The sequence below is a fragment of the Nipponia nippon genome, unplaced genomic scaffold (assembly GCF_047370975.1).
Source record: "Nipponia nippon isolate SJK-2023a ecotype South Korea unplaced genomic scaffold, ASM4737097v1 scaffold_1, whole genome shotgun sequence".
NCBI lineage: Eukaryota > Metazoa > Chordata > Aves > Pelecaniformes > Threskiornithidae > Nipponia > Nipponia nippon.
The window spans coordinates 49,140,114-49,160,742 of NW_028262290.1; positions in this window are offsets into that span (position 1 = coordinate 49,140,114).

Consider the following 20,629-nt stretch of genomic DNA (forward strand, 5'->3'; position numbering starts at 1 on the left):
TTATTACCCTGTATTTTATTACCCTGTATAATAAAATCCCCAGCTAACAAAATCCCTACTTCTTATAGGCTGAATTCCTTTTCATTTCCATAGTAAAGGGGCAAAAGAATTCATAGTCAATTATTGAATTTTAATAGAGAAGCATCTTTCAGTACAGAGGTGTTTCTCTAAATGTGATGTTGTCAAGACTGATACTGGAAGGGTTCCTTCAGCTTTGGTGCCTACAGTTTGAAAAAGGGTATGAAAAAAGCTTAGAAGAGCAACAAAAGTGATGTAGAAAGTGGAGAAAAAAATGCCTTTGAGTGAGAGGATGATCTTTTTTTTATCAAAAGGAAGAACACATTACTCACTTTGTGTATATATATTGTGTACGTTCTTCATAGGAATAAAAAAATCTAAAATGGAAGTCTTTCATCTCACAGAGAAAATCATTGCTGGAAGCCTCTGGAAATTAAAGATAATCTACTTTACATTTAAATGAAACACTTTTTGTTTTTAAACAAACAGTGATAAAGCAATGAAAATACACTACCTAAATACACTGTCTAGGAAAGGTGCAGAATTTCCATCATTTGATATTTTCTAACACATATTAGATAGCCATACATTAGTTAAACAAAAGTAACTTGCATAGAGAGGAATAAATGAATGAAGTTCTATGGCATGGGTCATGCAGAAGTTCCCAGTAGATGTGGTGGTATCCTTCTGCACTTGAAAACCATTTAGTTCCTGCGAATTCATGAATGTCAAGCCACATGAGTTAGAGTCATGGGCAGAATAATATAGCCAGGATTTTAGGAAACAGAGATCCATCTGAGTGCCAAAGGGATATGGGAACTTAGTTCCCTTCAGATATACTTGAAAATCCTGTCAATACTATTAAGAGTTTGAACTGCTTGGATTTATGGTTGTAAAATGTTGGTGGAACATTTCTGAAGATTTAAATTGTTCAGGTTTCTGAGCCCTGTTGCACCGGCCATTAATTCAAACACCTTTAAGCTCAAAACACCAGGGTCCAGTCAGCTTAGATCAAGAGGTCAGATGACTGTATTGACATAAATTTTGTTCTCACCAAATGTTTGTGCACAGTACACCGGCAGCACACACCTAAGCACAAGCAGCCTGTGAGAGAGGAAGCATGACTGGATTTTGCAGATGTGCTGTAGATCAGTGTTATTTACTACTGAGAATATTTATTTAGACAAAACCACTCAGTGGTTAGAAAGGATCTAACCATTCAAAAGACCTTTTCACCGTATTGCAGGCTCCACTCATTAACTTACACAAGACTTGTAATTCGCTAGAAACAGTCCTCAAGTAAACATTACCCTCTCTTAAAAAAACTATTTATATTAAGATTTCTAAGGAAAATAATGGAATGTGAATTTAGAAAAAATTCAGTCTTGGCTTAATCCAAAATAACAGTTTTTCTAAGACTCCATAAAAATATTCATATTGTGTCACGAATTCTTTCAGATGTCTCCTCCAAAACTGAGTGATCAGTGTACCATTGGTACTTCCTTTTCTTATTTTTTTGTTGGAGTGCTGTGGTTTTTTTTTCATTGGCCCTTGTTGTGGGAGATTCTGCATTCCAAGTGCAGTTAAGCTCTCACAGCTACTGGTTTTGCTCTCAGTCAGACTAGTATACACCAAATAATTGTGACCACAGGAGCTGACCCTGGAATATTCCCTAAATGGTTAGCTGAGAAGAATGGGACTGTTCTTCAAACTGGTTTCTGGTTCTTTTTTCTCTTGTTATTAAAAGCAAGATAAATTAGATCATTTTAAGCTCCAAACTGCTGCTCAATGTTGTCTCAATGCTACACTGCCTTGTGCAGTGGAAACACATTCATAGCAAAAGCCCTGAACGAACAGTACCTCTTTGATTAACTGTGCATCTTGGTCCCAATCTTGCCCCTCCCTCTGCAGCTCTGTCGTTAGAGAAAGTGCTGCTCTGTCCACTTTACATGGTTTTGGAATGAGCATTGCTGACTTCCCAACACAATGGCACTATGCTTGACTGTGTGCATATGTACACAGCAAAAAGGACACAGGGAAAGCAGGACCACAAGTGAGTTAGTTGCAGAAAGCTTTATCTTGCTTTCATCTATGTCTCTTCTACATTGATATTCTTCCTATCATTTAATGCTGGGATTTTAAACAATATATTTGGAGTTTGTTGAAACATAGGCTTTTTGTTTGTTCATTCTGTTTTCATAGCAGCAAAACACTGGGATGCAGGTGGTGCCACAGTGGGGTACTCAGTAACTTAAAGTGCATAAACAAAAATGATCAAAGAGCACTGGGGACCTAAAGTAGATCTCACGGTTACTCTGGTTAAAAACTTAAACTTGTAGATATGCACAACATTATGGGATTACAGGTCATGCCCTAAAAGGAAAATCAGAAAATAATTGAATTCAGACTAGTGCTTGTATCTATTCCAATTCACATTGTGCTTCCTCATAAAAAAGAAAGCACCTTCAAGGAGAAAGGCAAAGCAAGAGAGAAGTATTGTTCTTTTCAATACCAACAAATAGCTACTCTAAAAGAATTGTTGCCTGTATAGATGCTACTTTTCTACATGTAATATTAGTGGTAATCACTGACACTGATATTTGCTTTTAACTGACAGATCCAGGGTGACTTCATTGTTTTACAGAGGCTTTTTTCCACTTGAATGGTAATGCCACTATATAAATTCTTGATTACATTTTCTTGCTTTTTTGACATTGTGTTCTGTATTTGTCATTTGTATACATACATATGTAAACAGCTTCATGGCAAATTCTATTTGCTGACTCACCTTGAGTGACCCATAATGTATCTGATTGCAGGATATGCTACTATTTGGAAAAGCATATGAATTTAATATAGCCACTTATTCCAGAAATTATTACAGTCTTTAGAGAAAAAAAGGTAGGAGGAAACATAAGAGTTTGGAGTTGATATGAAAATATAGGAAGAAGGCAATCAAAAAGATGAACAATAAGACACATGACACCAACTCTGAAAAACACATTTATTGGTTATAGTAACAAGTAAATATTTCCTTTTTTTCCTATAGATAAATGAACTCTTATGTTACATGTGTACTTCCATGGACAGCTTTGAATTCTCAAGGGACAGGAAGCTGTGGAGCATCAGAACGCTGCTTCCATGAAATACCATGGCGGTGGTTCACCACAAGCTTATCTGGTTATTTACATTTGTGTGAAACAGGAATAAAATGCTATGTGATCACAGGTCAGCAGAGGACCAGGTACCACCAGCCAGTGGTAAGAGGAAAAACAAGTTATTGGCACGATTCCTGTTTGAAATGTGGTCTGGGAGGGACATGTCTTGGTTTAGAGTCTCAGACAGACATACATTCTTGGTTATTCCTAACTTCCTCTTTCAGCTGCTGACTCCAGAGGTGATGACTTCTCAAGCAAATGAGTCCTTGAAATACTCAGAGAAGCCCAGACTGTCATCTGTCCTTTGTGGCTGGTGACAGAATTAGCCAGCATCAATTGTGACTGTAACTACCACTCATGCCTTGGATTGGGAATTTTCTGTTTTAAAAATACTCTGCTTTACATCTGCTTCTGGAAAATGCAATGACTTCTTTAGAAACACTGCTTTCTTCTACCTTTTTTGTTTTCCCCCCTAAGTGATCAGAAAACCAACAAGGAACAATCGATGTCTTCATGTACTCACCTGCAAACATCTTAAGTTCCCTCCTCACTAAGTTTTGTATATGGCTAAGTTTCATGTAATTAGTTTTACAGTCTCATGATTTATTGATTTGTTTCCATTTGAGCATACGTATACAAGGTTGTGTCCATTTGGCACAATGAGAGGCTTCCCTTTTGAAAACTGTAGAATCAAAACTAACAATAAATTTAGCAAGATCAGAACTTGATCTTAGAAGGCATCTTTTTGTTCATGAAACATATCTGAGAGTTTTTAGATGTCTAACTGTCTCTGTTCAGTTTCGGATCTTCTGTAAAGTAGATTGAAATGGGAAGAGGAACAATGAAGCACTCTTAGCTTTCCTTTTTTTTGTGTGAAATTCAAAATTTTAAATTACACATTCCTACATTCCAGTAAAGTATTGAGTTTCAGTTTTGGGGAAAGCCTCATTATGTTATTTCTTTTTTTCGACCAGAGCAAGGTTAAAAAAAAAAAAAAGGCAAAACCAAAACAAACAAACAAAAAAAAGCAAAAAACCCCACCACCTGTTTTTTTATTCTGAAATAATAATGGGGTGTCAGAAACCTACCTGAAAACACAGACTTTTCTTCCCTGTCTGAATTTGACTCTTTCAGAGTTCTGCAAAATGTCATCTACCTCTCAATATCTTTGTAAAGTTGTTAGCAGGGACAGCGTGCAATCATGCATCATTAAGAAATGAATGGTATCTAGTTCTGCCCTGCTTTTGTAGCACTCAGCAAGATTGGTGCCTTCATGAACCAATGTCCTTTGAAACCAAACCTGAGTCAGTGAGACAGGAAGACGGCAGGAAAAAGTAGAACTTTTTTTTTTCTTTTTCAGTTAATTGGCATTATAATATCTCCTGTCAGAGACATGCTGGCCACACACAACTTAAAGTTTTTTGGGCCTCTCAATTGTACTAGCTACCCAAAGGCACAAGTCTGAAAAGGCATCATTCAAGAAAAGGGCAAATCAACAACATCTTATGATGCGTGGGGAGCTACAGGTATCCATTAATCTGTTATGTCTGTATTTGATCAGTGTACATACCCTGACCATAAAAATAAATTCATGACACTGGGATTGTGCTTTTGAATGTTTAACACACATAAAGGGCTTGGATTTCTTTAGTTTATGGAGTTGTCTCCTCAGTTCTGAGCCCTCTGACTCAAGTTACCACATTCACATTATTTTATATTGTTTGGGTAATCTGAAGTTGATGTGGTAGAAGAAAAGAACGATCAAAGTTAAGAGCTATCTAATAAAATGGGATTGCTGTTTTTTCTCCCATGCATCCTCTTGTTGGTTACCTTTTATATTGAACTTCAGAAAACAGAGCTGGGACATGTCTATCTGGAGAAAAAGTAGAAGCATTATAAAATTAAAGGCTGTATCTGTATCTTTAACTGAGGTATAAGGCGCTGTCCTACCATGTTCTTGTGAAAGCATTTATTATGCATGTGCTCAGATATCCTATAGATCAAATCAGCGAAGTATCTTTGGGACACAATAATGCAGCTTCCTCTCTTGTTTCTTTTAGAATTGGTTTGTTTGCTATAGATGCTGCTTGTTACAAGGTGTCAACATCTCATTAGATTCTCTCTGACTTGGTATGATTGTTTTAGCGCCTTCACCACTGTCCTAATAATTGGTCCAGTGTGATTATTTTGGACTACCAACCTGTGAGTTTACATTTGCTATTAAACAAAAAAAAAAATAAGGACAGAAAGAAAAAAAAAGCTGTCGAGTAAGAGCCATTTTCTGGGCACCTTACTGATTCCTATTGGTAAATACATAAAGCATTTGCAAACTACAGAAATGCTTCATCAACCTTTTTGAGACATTGACAGAATTACATTAACAGTTTTCATTCTTTTTTTCATATTATTGTATCTTTTCCCTAGTCTATGGCAGGTGTATATGGTATCAGGACTAATGGATGCATTTATGAGGATAATTGGATGCACCTTTTAGTAACTAGGGAAAAATGTATAGTAAAATATAAAATACAAATATTCCATGATATACTGCTGTGACAATGAGTCTTCTTGTCCAATTAGCATAGGAATGGCATTCCTGTCTATTCTAGCTCATGGGGAAACAGTGACTGTCAGCAAAAGGTAAACTGTGTCTAATCTCAGTTTGAAAATAGCCTGCATATATTCTATATGGAAATCAGTAAACCAACCTCTTCACTTTTGCTAAAAATATGACTCTATATTATTGAACCTTAAATATGCCTACATTTTTCATTTTGAATACAAATACATTTGTCAGTAAAAACACTCTAAGTTTGCATTTTATATACATAAAATCTTTGGTTTGGAATTCATATCCCAGTGTGGTATTCATCCTTCCCACCATACAAAGCAATATATGGTGAGTTGGGGTTTTGGTTTGGTTTTTTTGGTTTTTTTTTGCTTTAGTGTCTTCTGAAAAAATATTATGACTGATAAGCAATTGTTAAGTCCAATGAAAAATTTCAACTTTTTCAGTTTGACTTCCCTTAATTAAGAAAGAGACAATTCCATCTACTACATGTCCATAGCAATGAACTGTACATTCCACAGTTGCCAACACTGACAAGGCATCTAGAAATTATCCCACCCTACCTATCGGTAGGGTGGACATTAGCAAAGGCATGCAGCCACTCTGTGCTCCTGCATGCTGACTGCACAGCGGGCAGGTATATGAGCTGTTTCTTTCCAGGAATTCACAGCTTGCAGGACACCCTCCCCAGAACACGCAGCTCAGGTAAACAGGACACGACACTAGGGTTACCTCATTTTATAATCAGAATAAGTACAGGTAGGCACACTGTAGCTGACAGACTCTGTGAGCGATGACTTGCATGTCACTGAGGCTCCCTTCCATCTTTTCAGACATTTGAATTTTATATCCAGTGCTATGAGATACTTTTTCCCTCAGTAACTGGGGGTGGGAAGGCCACAGAAATATTCATGCTTACTGTTGTTAGATAGGGCTATACATGGAGATAGGCGTATGAGTGTAACTATTTTGCTGGGCTTCACACATCTTCCTTCAAGTCAGAGGGTATTTTGGTGAGGAAAGAAGTAGCCATCTTTTTTTATCCACCTTAGAAGTGCTGCTTAATACATGTACTTAGGAGGTGAGATACTGAAATACTACACACATGGGTGGATGAGTGATACTGGTGTTCTGTCAAAAGCAATTCCTAAATGAGGAACAGCAACATTCAAGAGTTTAGAAACCACCCCTGCCTGAGCAGACTTGTACACCAAGCCTCAGAATCACAAAATGACTGCTTGCCCTATACCCACGTTTCATACCGTTTCCCTAAGCATCTGTTCCTGGTCACCCTAAAGGATAAAACAGACAAACTTCTACACCAGCTAGAGAATGGTGCTTCTTTAAAATATTTAAGGACTCTTGCTAGCCCTGGATGTGATACAATAAAACTATTTTTGTCATGGAAAGTATCAGTGAACAAAATATTAAGGGCTATAGCTTCTTATTCTATAATATTAACCCAATAAGCAGAACTGCCTGTCAGTCACAGTAAGTTTGGAGTTTCTTTTACAGGTTTAGCAGGTTATCGATCTACTGGCATGACCATCCTAGTTCCTGTCCTCCCTTTTGACTTGTCTGAGTGGGAGAGGAAGGATCCTTACATAAATTTTACCCAAATCTGGGCGGCAGGCATGCTGTGCAGGTAGCAATTTCGTGTTTCAGAACCTCCCCTGATGAGCCCAAAAATGAGCTGACGAAGCTACGGATCTGATTTCTACGTGTCACTGGGAATAGACTGCATTTCAAGGGGGAACATGTAAGAGGAGTTCCTTAAGAAAACTCGGTGGAGTCATAATCTATCAAAACACTTCACATATGAACTGCCTTCCAGAAGAAAAGAACATGCTCCATTTCTACATTTTGTAAATGAAGTGTTTAGTATTTGGCTTAAATGACTTTTCATTTCACTGCTTCTTTTGTATGCTCTAGCATATTACAAAGTAGAAAAAAAAAAAAGCCATCTCATTCAAAATAAATAATATTTAATAAAAGAACTGTTGACTTCTCTGCTTTTTTCACTGGTAAGTATTGAAGCCATACTTTGAAATATCAAAATCCTTCCCAAAATGGTCCAGGTGATTGATTGCTGTATACTTAAAACTCTTGTGCTCAGGCAGAAACAGCAAACTGAGTTTCCCTCTGACTAGAGGAATGTTTACTCCCATGGCCCTATTGTCAAAGAGCTCCTGCAATGCACAGAGCTATAATTAATGTACAGTTGCAAATTTGCATGCAAATTGTATTGGGTGTTGGTGCCCAGGTGCTGGCAGTGGCAGGCTGCAGGGGTGGCCTCCACGAGGAGAGGCCAGGGCTGCCCCATGCCAGACAGAGCCGGTTCCAGCTGTATCCAGTGGACCCACTGCAGCCGCTCAGCCAAGACTGTGGCACTTCTGGGGAAGTGCGTTTAAGAAAGGGCAGACAATGCTAGGGAGAGACAGGGGCAGGAAAGAAAAGAACAAGAAACAGCAGGGGGGACACCAAAGTTGGAAGAGGAGGTGCTCCATGGCACACCTCCAAAGGGACAGTGACCTATGGAGGACCCACACTGAAGCATAGCAAAAGGATGATAAGGAAAGAGCAGCAGAAACAAACCACTGTGCCCTGGACACAATCCCCTTACTCCACATGCCTCTTATTGCCTCACTGAAGGGACTGAGTGTAACCTGTGGTGATAACGAAGCAGGGAGGAGAGGCGTCTGCAGTTGAGGAGTGAGGTTGAGCCTGGGAGTGAAGCTGAGGAAACTCACACCAACTGAAAGTGAGAGGAAAGGTGTTTTCCCTATATGTGTAAATACTCGTTTCTTTTCTTGTTTGCTTTTGTAATCCAATATCCTAAGGGCTACTTAAATATTTATATTAATTGAGGATAAATGGAATTAAATTCCTCAAAGCCAAGCCTGTTTTCTCCACAGCAGTAATTGGTAAGTGATCTCCCTGTCTTTTTTCTGACCCTGTTGGGGAATTTTTATGGTAACATGTTTGTGCTTAAATATAAAAGAAAAATTTAATGAACAATGAATTGGGCAGAGTCCTACTGCTATACACAGATCTACATGGAGTCTGCAAAGACACGTCACAAGCAGATTCCTTATATACACTTGCACCAGCACCACTCCAGATAGCGGCTGCATGGGTCACCTCAGCCCAGCCCTGGGTCCACACCCCAGCCCAGGCCTGCTGCTTGGGCCCCTGAGTGCTCCCATTCCAGGATGGTCTGCAAGACAATGCTGAAGGGAACCTTCACTCCCTTGCAAGGAGTCTGTTCTGTCTCTGGCATTCCTGCTTCCAGCCAGTTTAACCCCTTCTTGCAGTTGGGCCTCCTTGCCCTCCATGCCAGATCATTCCTTGGTCACAAATTACCACTGCTGAGCAGTTACTATTAGAATTTCACCTTCAATCCACCAGCCTTCTCTCTCTCGCTCTTGTTCTTCCTGTTTCCTCCCCCTGCCCATGCTGCCAGAGGGGGCAGGGGTCAGCAAGCAGCTGTGTAGGTGCTTGGCTGTGAGCTGAGGCCAACCCACCACACGTATAGCAAAGCTATTTGTGCTTGCCAAGTATGCATTTCTGGTCCCAAATTACTTGCTTTTGTTGTGGAGCCATGGGTTCACTGTTTAGTAATCATGAACTGGGGACAGTGTAGATATGCTGATGCCTGTCCTTTTAGAAGGTGAGAGGGTTTTGAGTACAAAGGGGTGCAACTCTGACTTTGTCATGTGCATGCTTCAGAAACAGAATTAAATGTGGTCCCAAGAGAAATTCCTTACTGCATCTTGTCTTTCTTTTTCAACAAGACATAGCAAAGACATTACTTGCAACATACAGCAATCTATAATATTAACAGCTGTCAGTGCATTAAAAATAATTTAAGCAGTTGCCTCTAGATGTTAAGATTTATAAAGATAAGAAGACATTGAGGGTGGGGAGAATTACACAATGGGAGCAAAAGCAAAACAGTTGCTCTGACTCCATAAAATCAGGAAACCCTGAAAGAGCAGTTTTTTCTGTAAAGCATTTAGGATCTCGATTAAAGCCATTGTTTACAGCCTAGCAAAGATACTATTATATCAGCAAGGCCAGTTTCACTATCAAGCTCATCAGCACAATATGGCCAGCAGGGACATTTTAAAAGGGCTCTTCAGTTATGCCCTAAAGTAGTTTCAGTATCTATACTTTAAAAATTTGATCAAGAATGTATAAAAATCAAACCCCATATTTCATACTGATGTGTTCTAGTGCATTACTGTCAGACTTTAACCATGAAAGGAATAGCCCTTTTGTGCAAAGAGAATAGCTAGGAGACGATTCAGGGAATAATAAAAGAAGCTCCAGGAAATGGTTATGAAATACTGGGTTTATCCAGAAAATATGAACTCAGCTTAAGTCTATGAAGTACTTGTGATTAGCACTGCTGTTCTTTCTAGCCCAATAAAAATTAGCTTAGCTGGCCATTAGACAGACTAGTTACTCCCTCCTTGAAACCCTCCACTGGCTCTTCAGCAAATCATCTCACAATTTCTTGACCTTGCTTCAAGGTCCTATGATGAAATTTAAGTTTCAGCCTACATTTCATGTCTGTTTCTGCCACCAGGAACACCTACTTTGTGTGTGAATTAGGCCATCTTCAATAGTCAATTCTCAGACTACAACCTTTGAACTTAACACCCTTCTAATACCAGTCTGAATGTCAAATTTCCATACTTTACTTCTAGACTAGTAAAGCTACTTGAAGCACAAGAATGGATTACCCTGAAGAATACTTGTATTAGTGCTGAGTGACTACTACTTACATTGCTGGTTGGTTGTTTTTTCCCCACCATTTCAGTGACAAAGCAAAACAAAACAAAACCAAACCAAACCAGTAAAAATAGATCATTTTAGGTTAATATAATTTTATTTTCTCCTTTTTTTCTCTGAATTGAGCATACAAGAAGAAAGTTCAAAAGAGAAAAATTGCTAATTGTAGGTTGATTTTACCCTTTTTAATAACAAAGCGAAATTTCTAACCGAAAGGTGGTTTTTGAACAAAGGACAAGTCTATACCAGGGATGCCTCTGAATGGGTTTTCAGAGAAAGTCCAACCATATCAGTGTAGTGTTCCTTCTTCTGGGTTTATATACCCTGCTAAGCTAATTGATCTATGTCGATATAGCTTACACTGTAAGAACTAACTGTGATACTGTTATTGCAGTGCACTATACGGTGTAGCTATACCTAAAAAGTCTGGACATGTTACTTTTAAAACACTATGAAATTAAATGTTTACATACTTCAGAATTTGTGTCAACTCAATTTTCTTGCAGTTGAAAATTTTCACTAAATCACCAGATAAAGTTTAGTTCAGTCCAAAACTCTATTTTAAAATGAATAAACTATGAACCAGAATAGAATTGTATGGCTTTTCTATGTGTGTAAAGAGTCGAACAAGTTACCCTTCCTCTTCTTGAAGAACATGCTCTACATCGTTGTTTTTTCGTTCTTGATTTTATTTCATGATATCAGCAGTAGATATGTCTCATTCGAATAAGAAAAAGTAAAACAGGTAATGGGCAATTTTCTGTATTAGCTCAGTATAACTGGAATTGTTTGATTCTATCCAGCAGTGTGCTCTGTGTACAAGATCCTGATGGACTTAAATCAATATATTTTCACTTGGTAGGGTTATTTATCCATCTTTAAAGTGTCACAGTACTGTCAAGGACAGACAAGTAGATGTGTGAAAAAAATTCACAAAGAACTCTTTTAGAAGTACGTTCTCTGTTAATTGTGATAAAGTTTAAAACAACATAATAAACCAAATATCAGACTCATTAATGGATCAATATGCAATTGTTGCCAAATATACCATAAAATTAATTACTGTTAGTTGGCAAATAGTGTAGGGTAAAATTACTTGATTTAAAGTTAGAAGAGTGAGAGCTGATAGGATACTCTAGAAGCTGAAAGCTTTGTATGTATGTCAAGAGAACAGCAGATGCATTCATCTGCCACTGTGAAACCTTAGCTACTTGAAGTAAAGGGTAGCATTATTAATACCTGCTTCACATTCTAGACAGGACCACTCTAAATGCAATTATCTGAAAATGGTAACAAATATATTACTGACAGCTGATCAACTGCTTATTAACTGTATTTGTAACTGTCACAGGATGCAGAAATGAAGTAGAAATCAAGGGGTGACCAACCAAGTAATGCACCTGGTTTATTAAAGTATTGTTTGGAAGCCAGAAATAAGGAGGCATATTTACAAGTGAAAATGAACATTTAGGACTGCCATGGTTATGATCCACCAATTAAAAAAAAAAAAAAATGCCATTTTAAACCCTCTCCTAAAGCTCCAACTTCTTGTTCATTTTTCATGCTTATGAGATTAAGAGTACACATGGATGTAATACTGATTTTCCCTGGTTTTGTGTTATTCTGCTTGAGTTTGGACATAATTGCAACCAAAATGCATGCTATTAGTCACTGTCTCATGTTTTTCTGTAACAATAGCTTGAAATGTTTTAGGAGTAATGCCACCTTCAAAGTATAAAGGACAAAGCTGTTTATTTAGGGGTGTACTATGATCCCAGTTTATTAAATCAATATAACTTAATTATTTTATGTTGATCTGGTGAATTGAATGTGACCATCACTGAAATTTTCCCTCCTTCTAGTGTTTGTTTATTAGAAGAAGACATCAAACATTATTTACTGATTCGGGTTTGAGACAGTAACTGGACTGTCTGTATGAAATTCATATTCTGTATGAAAAGGTCTTAAATATAAATAATGACAGTTCCCCCTACCCACCCACTCCTCCTTATTTAATGCTCTTATGGATTACTGACAGAGTGAAATCATAGGCAAGCTCAGAGCAAGGCTAAAGGGCTAATACACAAGTGGATTTTTCCCTAGTAACCAAAATACCATTGAAAGTTAACCAGCCAAAAGATGTTATTGTGCAACACCACACTTCAAACAACTAAAAGAGTAAAAAAAGACAATTCATTCTGTTCTGTCACCAATTCTTCTGCAAAAATGACTTTTCATCAATGGAGAGATAGAGACATTGTTCAGAAATGTGAAGACTATAACAGAGACTGATAGTTTTCCTAATATTAAAAAATAGAGGTACCATGTCCTTATACAAAACCTCTCCTGATCTTTCAGAAAATGGAAAGACCCCTATTTTATATCACTATGGTGTGTATCAAAGCAAAAGTGTTATTTCTAGTTGTTTCTTAAAAAGTGATATTGTGGTGAACATTATGAGAGAGACTTTTGGAAGAAATAGTCCCATTTCCTTTCAGATAAGTTTTTTAAAATCTTCCATTGCTGTATAGACTTATCTGAAAATATGTCTCCATTTTATGACACATGCTGTGTATATAAATTACTGAGGACAATTTCACTGAAAAGTAACTAGGAACACTTGTCCCTTATACCCCCGCAGATTTCATTTAACTCATCATATATATACATGCATGCAAGGTGTGAGCAGGTTTCACACACAATTATATGCTCTGTACTTGAAATAGTCCCATCATTATTAAATCTACGTATCTATATAATATGTTATTTACTTTTGCTTGATATCATAGACTATGTTGAAGGGTTTGGTTTGTTTTTTTTTTTTTCCTTCCCCTGAGCCTCTAGCATTTCGTGCAGTCCCTCTTGTTCCTGGTATAGTGTCTGTGTAAAGGCTAGCTACTAGCCTTTACTAGCTACTTCACTACCCTGAAGTCACAGACGTCATATTTAACTCTGTGACCAGAAAAATCAGTTTCCAAGTGACATGTAATCCTGAATGGGAATTGTGGACACCAGTAGGAATTAGAGTTAGGCAATATAATTTTCTGTAACAGAAACATTTACAAGAATAATGTAAGTCATATTACATCAGACCAAAGCAGTTATCCCAATTTTGTGTACCTGACATAGTCAACAGCAGATCTCTAGTGAACACTGCAAAGGCACTCCTTAAAATATACACCAAATCAATAGCAGTCAGGGAGTCCAGGTAGAAAAGTACTATTCTTGTGTAGCTGTCAGTGAATTTTTCCTTTCACGCATGTGACATTCAGTTTTTTACACTCAGAGTATTTCAATGTCCCGTGGCAGAGAATTCCATAGATAGCTATACCTGAAGAAGTATCTCCTTTTATTTGTTTAGAACTTGACACATACTTGTCTCATCTGAAGTCCCCTACATCTTGTGTTAGAAGTGACAGTAAACAATCTTTCCCTATTTACCTTCTCCCTGACACCCATGACATTCTGCCATATCCACCTTACATCATTTCTCTTCCAGGCCAGACTACTCTATTTAATAATCCTTCATAAAGAAGCCATGTCATACCTTTGATCACCCATGTTGCCTTCAGTGTAACTTTTCTTGTTGGAATATCCCTTTTCTTATATGAAGGGACCAGACTTGTTCAAAAATATCTGAGATTTGTGCTCATTTTTATCCTAGGAGGTCAGAAGATTTGAGCTCTGTCATCCATTAGGAGGGATTAGATTTCTATCCCTTGGTATACCAAGCCTGTCACTCTACTGTGAAATACAACAAGGCAAGTTCTCAAATCAGATTCTGTCTTAGCAAAGACTTTATCTGTCAGGGAGCAGAACAACTCCCCAGGTTGCTTTCTAAAATCCCTCAAGAGTTTCAGTGTGTATCTGCATTACTGCCTTGCTCTCTTCAACAGGTTTTAATCACATGGTTTCTTGGAGCTTGCTTCATCAGGGGTTCATTGCCAGAAGCTAATGACCAGTGGTTGAAGCTTCCCATTATCTTAACCAAAGCATTTCCCCCAGGTAGGTGGTTTCAATCCTGAAGGGCCATTCAATAAGTTTAAGAAAATGAGGTGCAGAAATCTCATCTCTTCACTTAGGTAACAAGTTAGTTTAGTCTTTCCCTTTATAATGTCTTGGATCTGGCTGAGATGGAGTTAATTTTCCTCATAGCAGCCCTCATAGTGCTGTGCTTTGGATTGGTAGCTAGAAAGGGGTTGATAACACACCAGTGTTTTGGCTACTGCACAGCATCAAGGCTGGCTCTCCAACATTTCTCTCCCTCCCCCCCATCAGTAGGCTGGGGGTGGGCAGGACCTTGGGAGGGGACATAGCCAGGACAGCTGACCCAAACTGACCAAAGGACTATTCCATACCATATGATGTCTGCTCATCAATAAAATCTAAGAGAAAGGAGGAGGAAGCGGGGGCATTCATTATTTACATTTGTCTTCTGGAGCAACTGCTATGCATACTGAAGCCCTGCTTCCTAGGAAGTAGCTAGACATCACCTGCTGATGGGAAGCAGAGAATAAAATATTTGTTTTCCTTTTGCTCCCGCACATGGCCTTTACTTTTGCTTTTATTAAACTGCCTTTATCTTGACCCACAACTTTTTTTTTTTTTCCATCTCGTTTTCTCCTCCCCCGTCCTGCTGAGGAGGAGAGTGACAGAGCGGCTTGGTGGCACCTGGTGCCCAGCCAAGGTCAACCCACCACAATAAATATACAGAACAGAACGAAAACCAGAGTGTCACATCATGAGCATAAAATATTGCCCATATACTCTGCATTAGCTACCTCAAGAGGCTTCCTCAGCAAAACTCATTCAAAATTCACTTTTTGGATAAAATCATGATCTTCCCACAAGGCTAATCTGTGAAGTGCTCTATTCTGTGAGAGGTACATGATGCACATACAGGCTTCCAGATATAAAAATCTGTGCTTCAGAACACAAACTGTTTTCCAGAAAGAGACAGAAAAGTTGAGCCATATCACCCAGCAGGATGGTCTAGGTTTCCATCACTTCTCCCAAGTAAACTAACTGCAGAATGAGGCAGACACACAGCCAGGACACTGTCTTACATCTTCCCCAGAGCTGGGGCTATAACTGGCTCATTTGCACAATGCTAGTTCTTTTGTACCTCTGACTCCATGAGTTTGTCCTGGGATAGCTACAATCCTCCACAAACAAGCTGTGCAGTCACAATTCAAGAACATACGCCCACAGACAATCTGTACCCTGCTGAGTGGGCAAATAAATAGCAAACATAAGAAATGAATAATATAGTGCAAAATTCAGTGCATAGTAACTACATAGAAATGTTCACAAGACAATGATAAAATCATAAATAAGGGGACAGAAGGCAATGCTTCCAGTGACACATTACATCTCTTTTCTGCATTACTGTTAACACTCCCTGGAAAACAAATTTTTGTCTCTTACATCAAAAACACTGTGGAATAGTCTTCCATTGAGAAGCAGTTTTAAGACAAATATTATTCTATACCTGAGTGATTTTCTTTTTTTAGATCCAGACTCTTTCTCCTGATTTCACTGCAGTTTTTCTATTACTTCTTTTGCACAAGGAAGGAGCCAGCGACATTAACATTCAGAACAGCCTTAAAAAATGTTGGCATGGAACCTGTGGTATGATTGAGGTACTGAGCCAGCTGTGTACAGCAGAACAAGGCAAGACTAAGCAGAGGTTCCCTTTCAGCCACAAAGATCTGGTTATTTCACAGGGAAAAATAATTATTTTTTTCTATTTTCTTGCCTTGGATAGATTTTTTCCTGAAAAAAGATGACAAATGATAATAATAATGCATTAAAAGAATATCATGCAATATTTCATTACTTGAATTGCAAACAAATACATTCATGCATAGTTATTTTGCTTTCTGTATATCATGCATTTGGAGTAATCTTAAATACCCTAAATGGATCTTGCAAGGAAACTTAAATTCAACATTAATTCCAGTCTTCACATGCAATTTATACTGTTTGCCTAGTTTTCTCACCTTTTTTGCTGACAATTAGTGATATGCCCCAGGGATTTTATTGCTATACGCATATGAATGCTTGTGAGGACTAGAGGACTCACAAACTATAAATGTAATATATGTTACTTTTATATAAAAAACTATACATGTAATATAATTTTTTTGAGAGCACTTTTCTCTTACAATAAACTTAAAATTATAGCAATACACATGGATCTGATCCAGAGAAAGAGTCACAGATTCACGTAAATATGATTTTCAGACCATAGGACAAAGGAATGCTACAGCTAAAATACACATTTCCTGCTATAGGAAAAAGAAAGTTTCTCTGTAATAAAAATGAGAATGTTTTTGAAAGACATAGGAAAAGAAAATTTTTGCATTGTATTACACCAGAAAAAAATAACAGGGATTGGTAATTTAAGTTAGTTTTACATATATAATACATATGAAGGAGGAGTAAGGGATAAGGCAGTAAGCCTCACTAGAAGTTTACTTCTCTTCATTCATTTTGTTTGTAGGAAGTTGTAGACAAAAATTTTCAGTAATTTTCTTGTTACAGTTAATCTCATAAAATCAATAAAAATTTACATAATAATAAATGGGAATTGCATCTTGCAAAGTTAACAGGGCTAGCAGATGTAATATTACTTCATCAAAAATTATTAGTTCACAAATAAATTGTTAACTCTTCCTTTCAAAGCCACAAGACTGATTAGATCATATATTCTGAGCTAGTACCAGTGCTATTAGTGCATTTTTATTTTTTTTTTAAAGTTTAGAGAAAGCTGTCAGTTAAAAAGAAAAAAAAGACAAATAAACAAAAAAAAAAAAACCGACAAACACCCCACAACCAACCACGCTTGGATTTTTAAGGAAAAAATGATCTTTTGTTTCCCCAGTTATCTTAATTACAGCCTGCCTTAGACGAACACTTGATACCAGTTGGAGGTCCTGATTGTGTAGGGGGACTGAAGTCAGGGGACTAAATCAACTCTTGATCTTCAAGGTCTCCATGAGCCACTTCAGAGATTAACTTTGCTGTGCTGTGAAGAGCAGGGTCCATATAGGTTGAGTGGGAAAGCATGCTCCTCTCCATGACAGTTCCCAGAAGCTAAGCATCTTTCTTGGTAGACCTCAGGGAGACCATCTGCAGGTAGCCTACAAGCTGCCAACACATTGACTGGAGGGTGGGAGATGGTGAATTAGAGCTGGTTTTTTGTGTGGTTGTAGTCCAATAGTGGGAAAAAGCAGAAAAGTGCAAGAAAATGATATGGCCAGTCCAGCCAGAGGTTGCAGGTGTTAATATTTCACAAGATTCTCAAATGTTTAGTTTAAAATATTTAATTAGATATTCAGTTAAACATCTCATGCTGTAGGATTCTCATTCAAGATTGAAAATTCTGATGTTTAGCCATAATTAATAACCAGTACCTGGCTCTTGTATCTAAGAATATCAACGGTTTCTCAAAGCACTGTGTTACTCAATGAGAGATGGAAAACTATAAGTCTTGCTGTAGGGATTAGCATTTCATGGTTATGCAGATGCTAGAAGAATCTTAAGTCAAATATATTCTGAGGGGACTGATACTGCATTAGACATGTAACTATATAATAGACAACAGCACAAGGCATTGAAGACGTTCATGAGTTTAAGAAAGGCTTCCTGTAAGATTTAACTTGAATCCAAACCATCGCTATTCCTGCAGCACAAAAACTTTGTATTACTAGGTGGAAGGAGATACCTGGTGCCACTTTTAGCAATTCTGTATGGCTGAATAGATTTGGATAAAATGAAACGGTCGTTCATACCACTCCCAACTTAAACCTTAGTCTAAAATGTCAGTCAATTAGAAACACTGACATTCCTTCAACTTCCCATCATATTTTTATTAATTTCTCTCCTAGATTTTGATCAAAAATGGAAATGCTTAATCCTACTCAAACAGTCCTTTAAAGTCACTTTTTAATCTATGGGATAGATATCTGAGAAATGCTCTTCTAGTCCTTCTGGAAAGTCCATTCCTTTCCTTTGAGCTCTGTTGGAGCTATTGGTTCAAAGTCAGCCCTTTGGAAAATACAAAAGGTACCTAAACATAGACTCAAAGGCATTATGAGGCTTGCTCTTTTAAAGGCCTTATCCCTTATTTTCTATATATGAAATAGAAGTCCAACATTATACAAACCTATAGCTTCCTAATACTACAGTGTGGGAAGTCCCTTGGACCTTAAAGGAAAATATAATGAAAGAGATGGATTCCACACTAAGTATCTAATATGAGTGGTCTGAATGACAGATGAGTCCCAGGTAATATTCACAGACTGTTCAGATATGTTAAACTAGTGGGTGATGTCTTCTAAAATGCATTTAAGTTAAATGTCTAAATTAATCAGATTTAAAGAGTGGGTATATCCCCCATCAAACAGGTGTGACTTTTTTTGAGTAGTTTCATTCAGAGGGATTAAAATTCAGTGGGATAATTTGTCTACTCAGAGCTGTGAAGACCAGCTCAGCCACTTGTAACTTAAAATGAAAAAAAATAGGATTGAAACTAATTTTGTGGTAGAAGGTTTATAGCTGTTTGATCATAAGCTCTTGGCTTAAAGTACTGAAGAAGAAGAGAATAAAATGGAAAATACTTATTATGAACCCTCTCCTCCATCCACATCTGCATATACATGTGGACATCTATAACTATCCTCCAAAGCCAGGAAAATAATCATGTTACAGCAAAATTCCAAAAAGAAGGCATTTTAATGAAAAGCAGTGTTTGCCCATCCAAATATAGATTCAGTACTCCAATAATAAGTAATTTTTTTTCCTCAGGTGACAAATAGGTGGAAGATTTGTAACATTGCTATGTAGTGTACGGGTCCCTTATGTTACATTGTTGAGCACTTCTTACTTCTTTAGTGCACCATCTGTTCATAACACTTTCAATAATTGGCTCCCATGGATAATATTAGTGTATAACAGAAAATAAAGTTTACTTATAATTCCCAAGGACATTGTTTTAAATCAGTAATCTGATATACAGATAAGAAAGCATCAACATTTAGCAACTGGGAATAAGGTAGTGTACTTGGCTGGATACTCTGTGTAGAAACTGATTTTCCCTGATGGGACAACCAAACTAGACCATGTGCACTGGAAAAGAGCCAAAATCTAAGTCAAATTCTAAGATGTTGACATTTGTCAGAAATTATGTGATTCAGTGTTATAAACTTAGTAAAAAACAGAGCAAAATTTAAATTTTTACCCATAAAAATTCAGTTATTCTGTGACAAATGAACAAAAGGTAACAACTTTTAATTGAAGGAAAAGATTGGATCGTATAAACCATGTCGACAGAAAATCACTATAAGTTACAAACAATAACAAAAATGCAAATATTGTCATTCTGCCATGGTAGAAGTACTTTTTTTTTTTTTTAATCTATTTTGCTAACATAGAATTTTGGTTTTGGCTTAATTAGTTGTTTTACTTTCTAGGGGCTAGAGGTTTTATATAGTTCAATGGTACTCAACAAGAAAAGAAAAGAAGTAAAGGCTTCCTGTGGTTTCAGTCTTATTACCTGAACATTGAATGTCTCATTTTGCTTGACTTCTATCTTATAAATGGAACAAAAATAGCACAATGCTTATCCAAGGAGCGTGCTGTTGCCAAGTTCATTGTCATAAAATAAGTGGCCTAGTTTGTGACTAAGAGACAACAAAAAGAACATTTTAAATACACATGCAACTGCTGCTTTTAACCAGATGACATTATCCCCCAGAAAACTAAATGAATCTGTATGTTTCTAAAGCAACACGGAATATCATCAAACACATCCAGCCACACTCACTCGATAAAATATTGGTTTAAGATCTCCAGAAAGATAAATCTCTAGGATTCCTTCAAGTTCCAAAATGAGTAACATGGCAGGGGAGGGCAGAATCAAAACCAAATCATTCTCAGAAGCATAATGAAATGCTCTACTACAGTGATCTATCATTTCCAGGAAAGGAGGACATCTTTTTTTCTGGGCTTGTCCAAGACTGTAGGAAGAATTCTTAGAAGATCTAAGAGTCAAGACCAACCTCACCTACTTTTCTGCATTCAC